The sequence below is a fragment of the Schistocerca gregaria genome, chromosome 3 (assembly GCF_023897955.1).
Source record: "Schistocerca gregaria isolate iqSchGreg1 chromosome 3, iqSchGreg1.2, whole genome shotgun sequence".
NCBI classification, from domain to species: Eukaryota; Metazoa; Arthropoda; class Insecta; order Orthoptera; family Acrididae; genus Schistocerca; species Schistocerca gregaria.
This window is the reverse complement of record NC_064922.1, coordinates 504,049,943-504,068,051: the sequence shown is the minus strand read 5'-3', so window position 1 is coordinate 504,068,051 and position 18,109 is coordinate 504,049,943.

Here is an 18,109-nt window from a genome sequence, read left to right as displayed (position 1 = left end):
TGCCAACAGCGCGTAGCGTTGCGCAGTTCGAGGTGAGCCGCCAGCAGTGGTGGACATGGGGAGAGGGATGGCGGAGTTTTGAAATTTGTAAGAATTGGTGTCATGAACTGATATATATATATATTATGACTATAAAGGTAAATACATTGTTTGTTCTCTATTAAAATCTTTCATTTGCTAACTGTGCCTATCAGTAGTTAGTGCCTTCCGTAGTTTGAATCTTTTAGTTAGCTGGCAGTAGTGGCGCTCGCTGTATTGCAGTAGTTCGAGTAACGAAGATTTTTGTGAGGTAAGTGATTCATGAAAGGTATAGGTTATTGTTAGTCAGGACCATTCTTTTGTAGGGATTTTTGAAAGTCAGATTGCGTTGCGCAAAAAATTATTGTGTGTCAGTTTAAGCACAGTCGTGTATAATTTTTGTAAGGGGACGTTTCATATGTCGACCATTAGCCAAGGATACCTCACTGGAATCTTCTGATTTTTTTCTTGTAGTTTGTGTAATTAATGTAGATTTTTTTATTGCTAGCGCGTAATCATAGAGAGAATTTCCGTTGTAGTTGTAGTTTTTCATTGTTGTACAGTACAACAGTTGTAGCATGCATGTAGATTTGCAGCAAGTATTTCGCAGCTACGTTTGCAATTAACTAGATATTATTTTCAGTGCTATGTTAATGTGTTCTCTTATTTTTGCTCTTCAAATTGTTTTTTTTTCTGTCTTGTCGTGTGAAATATTGTGACAATAATGGCGTGTGAAAAACGTAACACTAGGCTCCAAAGTAAACTGAGAAATGACAGTGAAGACGAAAGCAGTGTGTTAGCGTCACCATGTAATGATTTCACTAACGTTCAAAGTAGTAATTTGGTAATAGTGCATAGGGAAATGGAGCGGGCTGCAAACAATGGTGTAGGCAGTGAAAAAATTAGTGAACAGGGAAGCGTTATCGATCGATCGGTCGGCAACAGCTCTCCTCAGGATTCCGAAATGACAGGACACAATCTTGCAAATACTGTAGATTCAGATTTTGCGTCCTCACCGTTTTCTCAAATAAATCAAGACACATTTTCTGCTTTTCAAAATGCGAATATTGCCGGTTCAAGTGCACTGCCGAAAAGTACTGAGGAACATGTTTCAGACACCAGTGCACTGTTATTACAGTTAATGCAACAAATGGGACAAAGGCTACAAAAGTTAGACACAACGCTTGAAGAAAATCAGAAACAAATGGGACAAAATCTTCAAAAGTTAGACACAATGGAACAAAATCAGAGACAAACACAGCAACAGTTGGACACAATGGAACATAATCTTCGGAAGTTAGACACCACACTTGAACAAACACGTGAAGATTTAACTACTGAGTTACATAACATTGAATCGAAATGTCAAAAAATCTGTAATGACATAAAAACACAAATTTGTGAGCATTTTCAACCTATTTTTTCGCGGCATGAAAACTCATTACAGAATCACGAAGCAGCCATAAAAGAATTGCAAACTGTTGTTCGTGAAAATCACGACACCTTGCAAGCTAAAATGGACTCAGCTGCATCCACCGATTCGGTTACGCTACTTGCAAGAACTCAGGAAAACTTAAAGGACACAGTAGATTCGATTTCAACACAAATGGAGACTCTGAAACTTGGTTCAGAAAAAAACACTGAGGAAATGTGTTCACTATCAGAGAAAGTAGCCGAACTTTCGGATCAGTTCACTAATTTATCTAAGAAGGTAGATGATAATCTGAATGACACAAAACCGGTAGTCTTTAATGACACAGATGAGTTCGAACAAATTAGGAAATTCAAACAAAACCAGAATCAAATTAATACGCAACACCAAAGAGAAATCCGGGAAGTACAAGATCAGTTGACACAGGTAATACAAGAATTACGTATTTCAGAGGACACTCGCACTCCAATACGGGAAGAGGGACATAAAAATACGGAACTGCCACAAAATAACAACACAGGGCACTTTGGAGATTATGAAAGAAATTGGCAAAGTACACCGAATTTTGAGATGGAACCGCCGAAACGACGTAACAATGACCGATATGCGACCCGCCGACACGATGATTTTGACTATAAGCTGTTCATTACTACACGTAAATTCAAAACATTTAAGAATTCTGGCAACGACATTTATCCTCAAGCGTGGCTCCATCAATTCCACAGATTAGAATTTATGTGTGGCTACTTAGAGAATGAACCAGCTGTAAGAATGCGATCGGTCATTCACGATTGCCACAGTGAAGGAGAATTTTACCATGCCTTCCTCTCAGCATATTGGTCTCAAGCCACGCAAGACCGAGTAAAACATAGCATCATGATGATGAAACACTTTGAACAATCTGAATTTTCCAGTCTTGTCAAATATTTTGAAGACATGTTGCATAAGAATCAATATCTTTCAAACCCATACAGCCCTTCAGAACTCATCCGCATTTGCTTAATGAAATTACCGGAACATTTAAGGAATATTATTTTGGCAGGCCGTTGCAAACACGACATTGAAGCTTTTCAGGGACTCTTACAAGAATTAGAAATTGACACTGACAATCGCGGAACGCGAAAACAGGAACACAACAATTACAGGTCACATCCGTCGCAATTCCGCGATGAAAGAAATAATAACTGGACACGACAAGGCTATTCTCACAATACAAATCGTGACCAAAACAGACACCACCCGTATGACAACCGTTGGCAAAGTAGTAATAATTTCAGGGAAAGGTCACCTCTCCGCGGTAATGACTATCAGAGAGACAATCAGATAAACAGACAATATGGGAACCAAAATAATTACTATCAAGGGAGACAGAATAACTTTAGACGCAACGGTGCAGCGCGCAGTTACGGTTCAGAGAGAAATTCTCCACCACGTGACCGACAAGAAAGAAACTATGGAATCTACCGACATGACGACAGACGATATGATCGTAACGACAGACCTGAATTGCAGCAGAACTGGCGGGAATCAAACAGAGCAGGGCCCTCTCGACAAGGTGAATTTGTAGAAGTTAGGTCTCCTAATCCCAATAACGACGCGCGCCAACAAAGAAACAGACAATGACTCGCACCGCAGGCAGCCGCGTGCGCCGGCTGGCTCAGAGAAAAATAACATAAGCTAACCTTGAGCAAAATTCCAGTGTTCCTTACCGACGTAATCACATGATAACTGCTTTTCAGTTGACAATCTGCGTACTAGGAAGAGTAAAGGTTTACACCACATTTCACATGTAAAACCGTCTATTGAAATATAATCAGCTTTTTAACTTTGTCTTTGCCATAAAACATTTCACTTCACATTTATAGTATGCTTTGTCACACTGAGAAACTGTTAACATGCAACAATGTTTTGAAGTTAACTATCCAGTCTAGAACCTAGGGAACATTTTTAAACAGAAATTACGAATGCATTGTTATAGTGAACAGACGACACAGAGTTGTTATTTGTACATTCTTGCTTGTTAGTGGCACGATTATGTAACGACTATAAGGCTGACATACTTAGAACAGTTACCAGTACTGCTAATGAGATTTTAATGCAACATTTTGGTTTACTTGAAAATAGATTTTGGATTTAAAGTACTTTCTGTGAGATACCAGATGACTCAGTGGTTAGTTTATGTGACAGCTACACGATCTTATCACGACGCTACTAATGTGTGACACAATTTACATTGTTCCTTTTGTGCTGTATCTGCTTTATATCTGCACAGTTTTTCTGAATTCTTCTGGAAAGTAAAACATGTTTTAGTAGTAACTTTGTGGTATAGCTACAATAAGACAGCCTTTTTTGTAGCACAACAATACGTTACATTATAGTACTTTCTTGATCACGGTAAGGCATGTAATAACTACGATATCTATACGCAAAGCATTTCACTTTCGTTTATCATGAGGTAAGTACATTGACTTCTGCAGAACTTAGCTTTCGGAGGACAATAACTGCGACACTTCCACAGAGAGTGTCTTACAGCAAGACGCACATTTAGTACTACAGGACACGCATTAAACTATTTATTTTTCAACATATTTGAATTACAAAGAAAGTTTTCCCTGATACATTTCATTTAATTGCTGTAATCTGTAACACCTGAGGATATAATTACATTAATCCTCAGGGGGGTACACGCTTACTTTGTGTATCATGTGTTTGGCAAGCACAAGGAGCCCTAGCTAATATGGTATTTGCTTATACAACTTTACACATCGCTACCATATTTCTCTAACACATAAATTACACAGCTATCTGATCAATTAACTGAGACACAAACATTTTTTTTTATTACGCCAGTGACATGTTTACGCAATCACACAGTTGGATGATTTCACACTTATGAAATTCTATTTTGTCTGTACTTTGTGAACTGTTCATATTTTTTCGGAACCATTGTGATACTATGAGAGCTTTGAATGACATATTTGGTAAAATATCATGATTTTTAAAGTGCGTTTGAGGTAGATGACACTTTTGACATGAGCAGAGAATTTTTTTTTTAGGTTTTGAAAATATTGCAGAAAGCTATGACGTTTTTGAGATTTCACTGAGGTGTTGTGATATTATTACGACGACGATGTGAATTATGCTGCTGAGGTATGTTTAAGCTGATGCTATATGAGTTATTTGGTTATGCTACGTATCTGTTACGATGAAATATTGAAGAAGTGTCGACGAATAAGGTAAGGAATAATGAGTAGTGGTTAGGTACTCTGGTTTGTGAAAAAGGTTATTGGAAACCAAGAATCGTACTTTAAGAGTTATGAAATGTACGTAAATGCCTGAATGTATTACAATGCCGACGAAAACTTTTTGGACACTGTTATATCAATAGGATTTTGTTTCTACAGATGTGTAACGCAAATTCTTTACCTGTGAAATTTTTTATATGAGACTGCCGCTGTAGCGGAAACTGGTGTCGTAAATATTTCGGTAAGACAGTTAAGTGACCACCTGCACGTAATGCGTCGTGGGCACCCAGCTGCGTGACAGCCACCTGGAAACAAGCCATTAGTGTGCGCCTTTCAGAGGCACAGGAAAAAAAAGACCATTATCCTCGCTATTGACAGTCCTTTGTAGAAAGCATCGCAAATACGACACCCTCAAACTTGAAACATATGATTACACTGTGGAGCTCTTAATTTATAATATTTACTAACATGCCTAATGAAATGATGAGAAACATTTTACATCTACTGTCTTTCTAGTTGAGAGAATTTTTTTTGCCTTTGGAGACGGCATTTGCTTAGTGAATGACGTTTCATATGTTGCTTTATATTTGCTCATTTTGTTTAATATCCAGTTTCTATCTGCACTGCAGCATTCGCTAAAACAAAATTTAATAGATGTACTAATATCACTATTTTCTGTCTACAGACCCAGTAAAGAATCATTTTATGATGTACTTTCTTGGAAAAGAGAGCACAAATAGACATTTCCCTTCACAGGAATTGCAAAAATAATTTTTTTTTATAATTTGGTAACTTGTCTGCTAGCGTATGTTCTCGTGATGCATCACTCTAGTGTTAAAATGTGACATAGGTATTAAACATTTTTACTGTAATATTTTTTCTGCTTCAGCTTTGTTATGTTTAGGTATAAGTTATTACATTTAGTGCTGCTTGCTATGCTTACTTGCATTTTTTAGTCATTGCTGTTTGTGTTAATTGTTTTGTGGTGCTGCATTGCATCGTTTCTTAGTTTAGCATCTGAGCTCAGGAGGTTTAAGTTAGCTTAAGAGGGGGTAGACTATATAAGAAACTAACTATGAGGAATTGGAAGAAATGCATTGAGAAGCTATAAGAAAATGATTTGGCCAAAAAAGTAGTCTACAGTGGAGGAAACCTATTTTTGAAAGAGGATGTGAACAAAATACAGAAAGCTTGCTTGGATAGGATATTTTTGGTGGAAACAAATATTGAGATAAGACGAATGACGTTTTGGGTTGGACTGCAGTACCAAATGTTACACTGAAAACAAACCCTGTCCTTTCCCTTTCTGTTATTCCGCCATGTGTTTGTGTACTCTTGTATATTTGTGTTCTTCCTGTCTTTATGTGTTTATCTGATGAGAGTTACATTATAGAATTTTTCTGGTAATATGTTATTTACTTTATAAAGATGCTCAGACATTAGTTATTCTGTTTAATTTTAATGCTCATGTGTGAAGTTGATGTTTCGCAATTTATTCTGATTTTTTTTATGTATGTGCTCCTGTCATAATTCCTGTAACACTGATGTATATGTTATTTCGATTCTTTTGTAAAGCCTGTATTACTACAAATGTTATCTGTATTGTTATGTTCTTTAAAGCTGTATTTTGTACCTTTGCTATTGTATTCTTATGTTATAAAATTGTAATTGACACCAGTTCATCAAATTAAGTAACTTGTAAATTACATTTCACTGCACACGTTTCTGTTGGTCATAGTATATGGACAATATGTGAGAAGTAGGGACTGATAGTGTTTGCACATGTGTTAATAATTCAGTAAGGGACTGGATAACAGCATTGCTGGTTGTAAGAACATTTCAAAAACAATTTTTGTGAGTGCACAAGTGTTGGTTATGGACTTGCTATATTATCCGCAAGACTCTTCAGTGGTGATTGTGCACCTGCACAGTCAAACAGATGGCTGCTGGCCATCTCTACAAGGACTACAGTGGGTCTACACCTTTGTCGACCCACCGATACCATTATTTCTGCAAGGACTGCAGTGGGTCTGCACCTCTGGTGGCCCACCAATAGTAATCTCTACCAGGACTACAGTGGGTCTGCTCTGTGATGACCTACCTACCGATAGTCTTCAACCTCGACTGACTCTGCTGTGGCCCATTACCTGTCTGCATGTCGAGAGTCAGCACTTTCTTTCGTTGACAGGACAACACTACTTCTTCAAGACTGCATAGAAATCCACTACTTCCAAGTGCATTTTCTTTTACTACTCAGACTTTGAGAAAAACACTGCAATTTTACTTTGATGAGTGATCATGACTGTCTTTATGGACTGTTCGAAAATTTTATCTTTTGACCAACATTGTATCGATAAGTGTGTGCATTTCATTTCTTTGTTATTGTAATTAGGAAAAAAAATTTCAAATCTGTATTGGCCACTGCCCAAAACAACTTGTAATTTTTTGTGGGGAGCATGGGGGCTATGTAAGTAGGCTGTTTAGGATTTTTTATTGGCAACGCCGCCGCCACCTAGCGCTCTGTATGAAAATCACTGGCTGTGCTGTGTGCAGTCTGTGGCTGGTTTGCATTGTTGTCTGCCATTGTAGTGTTGGGCAGCGGCAGCTGGATGCTAACAGCGCATAGCGTTGCGCAGTTGGAGGTAAGTCGCCAGCAGTGGTGGACATGGGGAGAGAGATGGCGGAGTTTTGAAATTTGTAGGAATTGGTGTCATGAACTGATATATATATATATATATATATATATATATATATATATATATATATATATATATATATATATATAATGACTATTGAAATCTTTCATTTGCTAACTGTGCCTATCAGTAGTTAGTGCCTTCCGTAGTTTGAATCTTTTAGTTAGCTGGCAGTAGTGGCGCTGTATTGCAGTAGTTCGAGTAACGAAGATTTTTGTGAGGTAAGTGATTCATGAAATGTATAGGTTATTATTAGTCAGGACCATTCTTTTGTAGGGATTTTTGAAAGTCAGATTGCGTTGCGCAAAAAATTATTGTGTGTCAGTTTAAACACATTCTTGTATAAATTTTTCTAAGGGGACGTTTCACATTCAGTGGTACATTTACGACTGTGCAGAAAACATCGGGTAGTCAATTACGTGACGTGCCTGCGCGAAGACTGTTAGACACAGAGGGGAAAAAAATCTAACCCACTGGAATGTGTACCTACTAAAATTACGTGAGTTTGTTTCCCTAAGATCCCGTATAACTCGCGAAATGATCACAATGAAAAATTAGATGTCATATGGCAGTCGACAGTCGTTCTTCCCAAGCAACAATCATGAATGGAATGGAGAAGAGGCTAATCATAATGTTGACACAGATACCCTCCGCCACACGACGAGTGGTGGCTTGTGAGGTACAGATGTATCATGACAGAGTTGAAGTGTCGCAGGATAAAGTCATGTAACACACCCTGATGAAGCATACTAGTGGTAGTTGTCGAAATGTTGTTGCTTATTACTGTAAAGATGCAGGTGGATGTTACTGAACCGGCGTGCGGTGTGGCGAGATCTGCGCGGCCTCACAACACCCCGGGCTGCGAGTCGCACGCACACGCACCAGACGACGAGTTAAAAAAGCGGCCGGCGGCGCGAGCGCCTGGGTAGATGCGTCTCCGAGATAGGCGCGACGCGTCGGCCGGGCAAGTACTTTCCCGGAGACGAAATAGTCCAGCCGCGGCACAAAGGCAGCGGGGCCCGGGAATGATTTGGGACCTCGTCGCCTGTGAAGACTCGCTATTTGTAAGTCCGAGTGACAAAACTGTGCTTTTTATTAGGCCATAGATCTGACAAGGCAGAGTTGTGGGGGATGCGCCTTTACGGCCTGTGTGGTGGTCACACGGCAAGGGACGGGCCCTGCCGGGGAAGGACAGGGTGGGGGGGGGGGGGGGGGGGGGAAGCCTGTTGCCGGCCGCTCGCCTCTCCCTGGCATTATCGTATTTCGTGCCTTTCAAAACCAGAGCAATAGTCGTACATCCGTGGCGCGGGCCTTCATGGCAACGGATGATTCTCGGACCACCTACCGACAAACTTGCACATAAACATAAAATGTAAAGAATGGTAGAGAAAATAAAACGCCTCGTTAAGCGAGAGAAACTCGTTGTACCATTTGTATAACTCTTTTTGTTGTCCAGGTGTCCACCGGCGTTTCTGTTACAGAATAGTGTGCGATGAGTAAGAATCTCTTTCGATATTTAAAACCCGAGCACAACTGGATCTACCGTGATCCATTTTACCAAGCTGTGTGCATCAACTGTTTAAAATGTTAGCCTCTTCCCTGACAAAAGTGAGTTTCATGTGTCCGCTGCACCGCCTTAACTCAGATTTACGTGGTTTATCGGAATCTTTCAAACTTATTACCTGTTTCTTACTCTCGTCACGTCGTACAGAACGCAAGGCAGTAAATCCTATTGGAGTGACTGTCTTACAATTTTCTTTAATTTGTCCATCTGATTCAACTACGATAATGAATCCAGAATGAGATTTTCATTTTGCAGCGGAGTGTGCGCTGATATGAAACTTACTGGCAAAAAAAAATGGTTCAAATGGCTCTGAGCACTATGGGACTTAACATCTATGGTCATCAGTCCCCTAGAACTTAGAACTACCTAAACCTAACTAACCTAAGGACATCACACAACACCCAGCCATCACGAGAACTTACTGGCAGATAAAAACTGTGTGCCGGACCGAGATTCGAACTCGGGACCTTTGCCTTTCGCGGGAAAGTGCTTTTCACTTACCTGCGAAAGGCAAAGGTCCCGAGTTCGAGTCTCGGTTCGGCACACAGTTTTTATCTGGCAGGAAGTTTTATAATAATGAATTACTGCCTTTTTAACGATGAAGCCTACATTTCATATCCTCAATTCTGTTTCACAGTTCACTGTGTTACAGAGGGTTCTTGAACTAGTTCGTGCTCTCTCTTTTACTTATTTATTAATTTTTTTATTTTCATTTCTTTTTGTGAGTTTCTTGAGGACAGAGGTTTTGTTTTGAACATGAAATCCCGAAAAAATTTTCAAGTGCTCCATTTCATTGCGTTTCCATGTAGGAAAGAAGGATCCGATGCGTTTAAAGGTATTTACAGACAACCTTCAATGGTAGCGCCTGTGACTTTGTCTAAACTATACATACACAACGTAAACAGTCACAATACTTTAATTTTTCTGTTATAGTGCATTTAGGAGACCTAAATTTACCACACATACAATAGCTATTATACTGTGTAAACAGGTACAGATGCAAAGTCTGAGGTTGTTTAGAAGAGAAAAAAGAAACACTTTTATGTGACGAAAATGTGACAGGTGCGCTGATTCACCCCAGGGATTCACGAAGGTTTGCACGAAATATTTAGAAGCAGTGCTCTAACTGCCATGAGACAAATATTGTCTTAGAGATCTTGCTGACCTCCTACGATTTCTTTTTGTGGGGACAGATGAAGAGTTTGGTGTATGACACCGACTGACACCCTATGAAAGCCGGTTGACAGTTTGGCTGAAGCTGCAGCCATTACTCGTTTAAGCTTAGACGATCATTAGCAGACAGATGGCAGTTGAGCTGATATAAACTGACGACATGTTCAGCAAAGTCTCTAAAAACTATTCATCACAGGGCAATTTGAACAACCTTCTGTGAATATCACTGTTGTCGAAACCTTCAAGGGCATATATCGTGCACTTCTGAAATTTTTATCACACAAAAAATTTATTCTTTTAATCTCTTCTAAATTTTGTGTCCATTTTTTTACACCTTGTATTATATTTGAATACATATCTCATCGAAATCCGGTTTAGTGTATATAGATATTACAATCCCAAATAAACATCTAAAATTCTGTGACATCATAATTATAAAATAAACTCGTGGTTTTGCTTATGTACGCTCATTTCTCACATACTTCACATATTTTTAACGTATTTTACACGTATTTCACCTGTATCCCTAGCGGATTTCGCCCTGTGGTTTCCTTTTCATGGTGCTCAATCCTTATGATGTCGCCTCTCCTGAATCATGCGCCTTACAATAACATAATATTGCAGGTGTATCCAGTGGTATATGAGAGTACTGTATGTAGAATGTGTTGCAAACAGAGTTATTAGTAAAGAAATAATAAATTAAAAGTTCGATCCCGATGCACCAGTTTACTGCATGGACAGCGAAAATGTGATAAGAGATAAACTTATTTTCCTTTCGTCATTTTGTGTGTCAGCGACAAGATGTCTTGTAAACATTCGAAATTATGCGTAAATGTTCGTTGCAAGTCACTAAGAGCTCTTAGTTTCAAATAGTGGGTGAATATAATGTGGCTATTTATGTGTCGTGAGGTATACTTCTTTTTCATCTTCACCTCCGTCCCCTTGTTAGGTAGCTTTGTTCTCACCTCCATAGTCGTCCATTGCAGACAGTAAGAATACTTACCAGAGAACAATGGATGAAGTCTAGTATCACAAATGTTCTCTGGTCCCCATGCGCTTAGATAACCAAGAAAATAAGTATGTTATATCACTAACCTCTTGTCTTGGATACGAAATAAAATCATTTCAGGTTTATTTTTGGAAGTTCGTAGTACCGCCCTGTAAAGGGTTAAAACGCCTAAGATTAATTTTTTTAAATTCTGTGAAATTTGTCGTTAAATTTTCGTTAGTATCTTTTGCGATAGTTATCTTAAAGACTGCTTATTGTATGCTCCAGTGTTGTACTCATTAAGACAAAAGCAGCTACCATAGAAAGACCGTTGGCATCTACCACTACTGAGACACAGAAACTGTTGCCAAAATGGCGGAATCGAACACTGATTCGACGAATGATGACGAAACATTGCGGCAGTGTGAAATTTGAACAGTTTGTAGTGGTGTAGGTCGAATCTTTACATATACCGCGACCGCTGTCCACATCCTATACATCCGTGTGTAATTTTTAATTGGTGTTAATTTCCATTGTTGTATGTAGTATGTCTCGCTGTTAGGATACGTTGCCACTATAATCCAGCATGGGAAATGAGGGGGATAAAGCGTCACTTCGATTTGTGATGTGGCTGTACAAGCCGAGAACCCCCGAAGTGGGATTTAGCTAGTAAGTTTCGACTCGGTCGTCTCCGGACCACGGTCCCTGACCTCACCCCCTATACATCATCTCCGAAAGTTTGTAGCATAATCACGGAATCACTCTGTATGTAAATGAAGTTCCGTTCTTGTTATGTTGGTGTATGCTGCACAATTAATACAAGTATCAACTTGATCATCGTTTGTTTAAACTGTTTTTAAAAGTTCTTTTGTGTACTTCCTCCTTATACGAGGGTCACTCCAAAAGAAATGCACACTATTTTTGTAAAATACAGTTTTCATTCTACGTGTGTGAAAGTTTTACAGTGTATATATACATCCTTCCCGCTTGTTTTCAAACTTAGTTCATCCTGTTCCCGTGAGTGGTGCCGTCGCACATGTCTTCAAGATGGCTGCTACACTTAATGTTCATCAGAAGCAAAAAGCTGTCATAGAATTGCTGTGATGTGAAAACGAGACAGTGGGAAACATCCATAAGAGGTTGAAGAAGGGGTACGGAGATGCTGCTGTCGATCGCAGTACAGTTAGTCGGTGGGCAAGCAGGTTACGGCAATATTAAGGACTGTCCTCGCAGCGGCAGGCCTCGTACTGCACACACTCCAGACAATGTGCAGAGAGTTAGCGAATTGGTGACTGCTGACAGACACATCACAGTGAACGAATTGTCACGCTACGTTGGGATAGGGGAAGGAAGTGTTTGCAGAATACTGGAGGTGTTGGGGTTAAAAAAGATTTGTGCCAGGTGGGTTCCCAGGATGTTGACAGTCGCTCACAAAGAAACAAGAAAATCGGTATGCAGCGAACTTTTGGAACAGTAAGAAAATGGTGGAGATGAGTTTCTTGGAAGAATTGAGAAAGGTGATAAAATTTCAAGACTCTCTTCGAGGAGCCGGGCGGTGTGGACGTGCGCTTCTAGGAGATTCAGTCTGGAACTGCGTGACCGCTACGATTTTAAAGAATGGTGTGCATTTCTTTTAGAGTGACCCTCGTATATAAATTGGAAAAATAAAGAATCAAACGATCGTAAAGCACTATTGACAGGAAGACATTGCGGTGGCTTGCTCGGTAGCCTGTTGCGTGCGCTATGTAACCGTGTCAAGGAAGATGGGATGAAAGGATTAGGACAACACAGACTCCCAATCCCCAAGCTAAAGATATCTCCGTCTGAGCCAGGAATCTAACCAGGGTCCCAGCGATCTTGATTCGACGTCTTTCTGTTTCTTTTTAATCTTTCTACCTGTTGCTTCACCGTCTGTGTTTTGCAGGTATTTTAGGATGTCGCATGACAGCTCTCAAATTCAGTTGATGAAAATCTCGCAGAGATTCTTATAAAAGAGAGGGGTCATTTTCTTCACCTGAGACACTGAGCTACCATGCTGGCATGCCCACGAGCTGCAGACCTTTAAAGGGAAAAATAGTACGGTCAGGGAACTCGTGGAATCGACGGTCTATCAGCAGACGAAATTAATCCAAAATTCACGAAGATTTATAACAAGTATGAGCATGATATACGAGACAGGCAAAATACCCTCAAACTTCAAGAAAAATATAATAATTCCAATCCCAAAGAAAGCAAGTGTTGACATGTGAGATTTACCGAACTATCAGTTTAATAAGCCACGGCCCAAAAATACAAACACAAATTCTTTACAGAGAAATGGAAAAACTGGTAGAAGCCGACATCGGGGAAGATCAGTTTGGATTCCGTATAAATATTGGAACACGTGAAGCAATACTGACCCTACGACTTTCCTTAGAAAATAGATTAAGGTAAGAGAAACCTACGTTTCAAGCATTTGTAGAATTAGAGAAATCTTTTGACAATGTTGACTGGAATACTCTCTTTCAAATTCTGAGGGTGGCAGGGGTAAAATACAGGGAGCGAAAGGCTATTTACTATTTGCGAAGAAACTAGATGGCAGTTATAAGAGTGGAGGGTCATGGAAGGGAAGCAGCTGTTGGGAAAGGAGTGAGACAGGGTTGTAGCCTTTCCGCGATGTTATTCAATCTGTATATTGAGCAAGCAGTAAAGGAAACAAAAGAAAAAATCGACGTAGGAATTAAAATCCATGGAAAATAAATAAAAACTTTGAGGTTTGCCGATGACATTGTAATTCTGTGAGACAACAAAGGACTTGGAAGAGCAGTTGAATGGAATGGACAGTGTCTTGAAAGGAGGGTATAAGATGAACATCAACAAAAGCAAAACGAGGATAATGGAATTTAGCCGAATTAAATCGGGTGATGCTGCCGGAATAAGATTAGGAAATGAGACACTTCATAGAGTAAAGGAGTTTTGCTATTTGGGGAACAAAATAACTGATGATGGTCGAATTACAGAGGATATAAAATGCAGACTGGCAATGGCGAGGAAAGCGTTTCTGAAGAAGAGATAATTGTTAATTTCGAGTATAGATTTAAGTGTCAGGGAGTCGTTTCTGAAAGTATTTGTATGGAGTGTAGCCATGTATGGAAGTGAAATATGGACCATAAATAGTTTAGACAAGAAGAGAATAGAAGCTTTCGAAATGTGGTGCTTCAGAAGAATGCTGAAGATTAGATGGGTAGATCACATAACTAATGAGGAGGAATTGAATAGAATTGGAGAGAAGAGAATTTTGTGAAACAACTTGCTAGAAGAAGGGATCGACTAGTAAAGCATATTCTGAGGCATCAAGGGATCACCAATTAAGTATTTTGGGGAGGGGGGGGGGTGGGGCAGCGTGAGGGGTAAAAATCGTAGAGGGAGACCAAGAGATGAATAAACAAACAGATGCAGAGGGATGTAGGTTGCAGTAGGTACTGGGAGAGGAAGACGCTTGCAAGGGAAAGAGTAGCATGGAGAGGTGCATCAAACCAGTCTCTGGACTGAAGAGTACAACAACATGTTTGAATAAAATAATCTTGGTTTTCATATGGTTCAAATTTCTCTAAGCACTATGGGACTTCTGAGGTCATCAGTCCCTTAGACCTTAGAACTACTTAAACCTAGGTATGTCACACATATCCATGCCCGAGGCAGGATTCGAACCTGCCACCGTAGCATTTGCGCGGTTCCAGACTGTAGCGCCTAGAACCGCTCGGCCACCCCCGCCAGCTCTTGGTTTTCAAGCCGCGTCATTTACAGTGAAACATGCCTCACCTGACCCCTATTTTTGCCTAAACGCTTGGCCATCTGGAGCTCCAACTTCTGTGACTTTAATTTCTGATCAAGGTCTGCATACACCATAAAGCTGTAAGCGCACTAGGAAACGAAGAAAGAAACTTTGGCAGTTTGTTAAATATGTGCGATGATTAATATCATTAACAGAATTTATTTTGTGGAAAATAAAAGTGAGTCGTTAAGAGATACTCGTTTCCAGGTATTAAAACACGACGACAAACATTTTTTCTGTTCCGAAATGTCAGTGCACGATGCCCCTTTGAGAACAGCCTCATAACGTACGCGGTGACGGCGTTTATTAACGGGATGTACCGCTGTCCTGTTCGCCGCACTGCACTACAGGCGTTGCTCACCCGCCTACCAGTGTTTGCGAAACGCGTGAATCACGCGGACACAGCTTGTTCGCTGCCGCGCTGCGCTTGTCAGGGCAGAGCAGCAGGTAGCGGCGGCAGCACAGCGCGCTACATGAGCGACGCGGCTCCACGTAGCGGCGGCGCTGCGCAGACAGCCGGCGAACTGCGGTCGCGGCGGCGCCGTACCGTGCCGGGGAATTCCTTCGCAATAAACTCACCGGCATATTTAATAAATCGCGCTCGCAAAGGAGAGTTCTGAAATCTCAATTTGTGTAGCCCGATGTTAACAAGTTTGCTCGAGGCCGGCTGTGAGCAATTATCATAATATCCCGGCGGCGCTCTCGTACCGCTCGCAGACGTGCCGGCACGCACACGAGAGCTGCGGCGGGCCTTCGTGCCAGCACAGCGACCATAAAAATGCGGCCCGCCTCTCCGCCAGCCGGAGTGCTCACTTGTTGGGCGTATTTACACAAATCTCGAGCCGGCCGGGTTCGGTTCGTGTCGCGCGCGTGTCGCCGCGACGGCCAACACGTGTTCGTCCCCGGGACACTCACACAGTCGTCCGTCGCCCGGCAACGGCGACGGCGACACGGCCGGCGACAGCGACAGCGAAGGCAGCGTCAGCGATGTTTGTCGTCGCGCCCGTCGCCTGCGCTAACTCTGCGGCGCAGCGGGACTTCCGACTCGGCTCGTGCTGTAGCGGGAACGGCGTTTTGCGTGCTGCTAAACACTTCTCCCTCTTGTAGGACGTAATTAATGTAGCCGAGTTCTGGTAATGGACATTGCGGTATATAACATGAAAAACGTAAGATACTCACATTATCATCAACACATCAAATAATTTAATTCAGTGTTAATCAGAATTACTTAGCTAGTTGTCGCTACCACTGCATTTATTTATTAAGTTGGTAAATAAGGTCGTAGCCATTCTGTATTTATTGATTTCCTTTTTTTCTTTTTCGAATTGGTTTTCAAATGGTTCAAATGGCTCTAAGCACTATGGGAGTTAACACCGGAGGTCATCAGTCCCCTTAGACTTAGAATTACTTATACCTAACTAACCTAAGGACATCACACATGTCCATGCCCGAGGCAGGATTCGAGCCTACGACCGTAGCAGCAACGAAGTTCCGGACTGAAGCGCCTAGAACCGCTCGGCCACAGCGGCCGGCGTATTCGGCTTTCCATGGGTTTATATACGGACGTCAGTTTTGTTTGTAATTAGATGTTGCTGTTTCAGTTTACATATTTTCGTTTTGTCATTTTAAGATAGTGAGTGGACCTGTGAATGTTATGAAATGGACTGCCAAGTGGAGAAAACGGGACATTTCCGACATATTCCCCTGTTCGAGTTTAGTAGAGAGCTGCCAAAAGTGAAGGGGGGCCAGAAACATTTGCGCCGTTTATGGGGATAGTGTCACTGGACAGAACACAGCAAGAAAATGCTTTTCTCGTTTTAGGAATGATCGTTTTGACATTAGTGACTCTCCACAATCAGGAAGACCTTACTGGTTTGATGAAGATTGCTTAAACACATTAATCCACAAAACTGGCTCTGATCACTATGGGACTTAACATCTGAGGTCATCAGTCCCCTAGAACTTAGAACTACTTAAACCTAACTAACCTAAGGACCTCACACACATCCATGCCCTTCGGGCCTTGAAACCTCTCCCGACGGCTTGGACGACCTCTTCACGCCCTTCTCGGCGGGAGGAGGTCGTTTTGGCCCGGTTACGATTTGGACACTGCCGGTTCAGCCATCACCATCTGCTGACGGCTGCGCCAGCGCCGTTCTGCCCATGTGGACAATTGCTGACGGTACGTCACATTTTCACGTCCTGTCCGAATTTTAATACACTGTGCGTTGATCTTGGCCTGCCATGTACTCTGGATGTCATTTTAGTGGATGACCCAGGAGCAGCTGCTCGCGTTCTTTGTTTTATCCACTTGACAAACCTGTCTAAGGACATTTGATTATGCTGTTTTCTTTTAATCCCTTGCTTGTTGATGTGCCTTTTATAGTGTTGTCCTTTTTAGTTGCTGATTTTACCTTGTGCCTCGCAGTGCACTCATAACTTTGTCTGGGCGCTAATGACCACTGTAGTTGTGCGCCCTAAAACCACAAAAAAACCATCCATGCCCGAGGCAGGATTCGAACCTGCTACAGTAGAACTGGAGCGCTTCCGGATTGAAGCGCCTACAACCACTCGACCACAGTGGCCGGCCATTAATCGACATTGACCCAAGTCAGTATATTCGTGAAATCGCATATGTGATGAACTGCGATCATTCCAGCATCGTGCGACATTTGCATGCAATGGACAAGGTTAAGAAATCGGTTGTCTGTGTACCACATCTTCTAAGCCAAACTCACAAAAATCAGCGGGTAGCCGAATGTTCATCTATGCCTTTTATTCATCACTTGGCTAGTGAACGACAGCGATCAGTACTCTCCTGTATGGTCACTGGTAACAAGAAATATTGTCTTTTATTGTTGTTATTATTTTTGTTGTTGTGGTCGTCAGTCCAAAGAATTGTATGATGCAGCTCTCTATGTTACTCTATCCTGAGCATGCCTTTTCATCTCCAAGTAACTACTGCAACCTACAGCCTTCTGAATCGGCTTACTGTATTCACCTCTTGTTCTTCTTCTATGATTTTTACGTCATCACGCCTACCTCCAGTACTAAACTGGAGATCCCTTGTTGCCTCAGAATGTATCCTACCAACCGATCCCTTCCTATAGTCAGATTGTACCATAAATTTTTCTTCTCCACAATTCTATTCAGTACCCGCTCATCGGTTAGGGGATCTA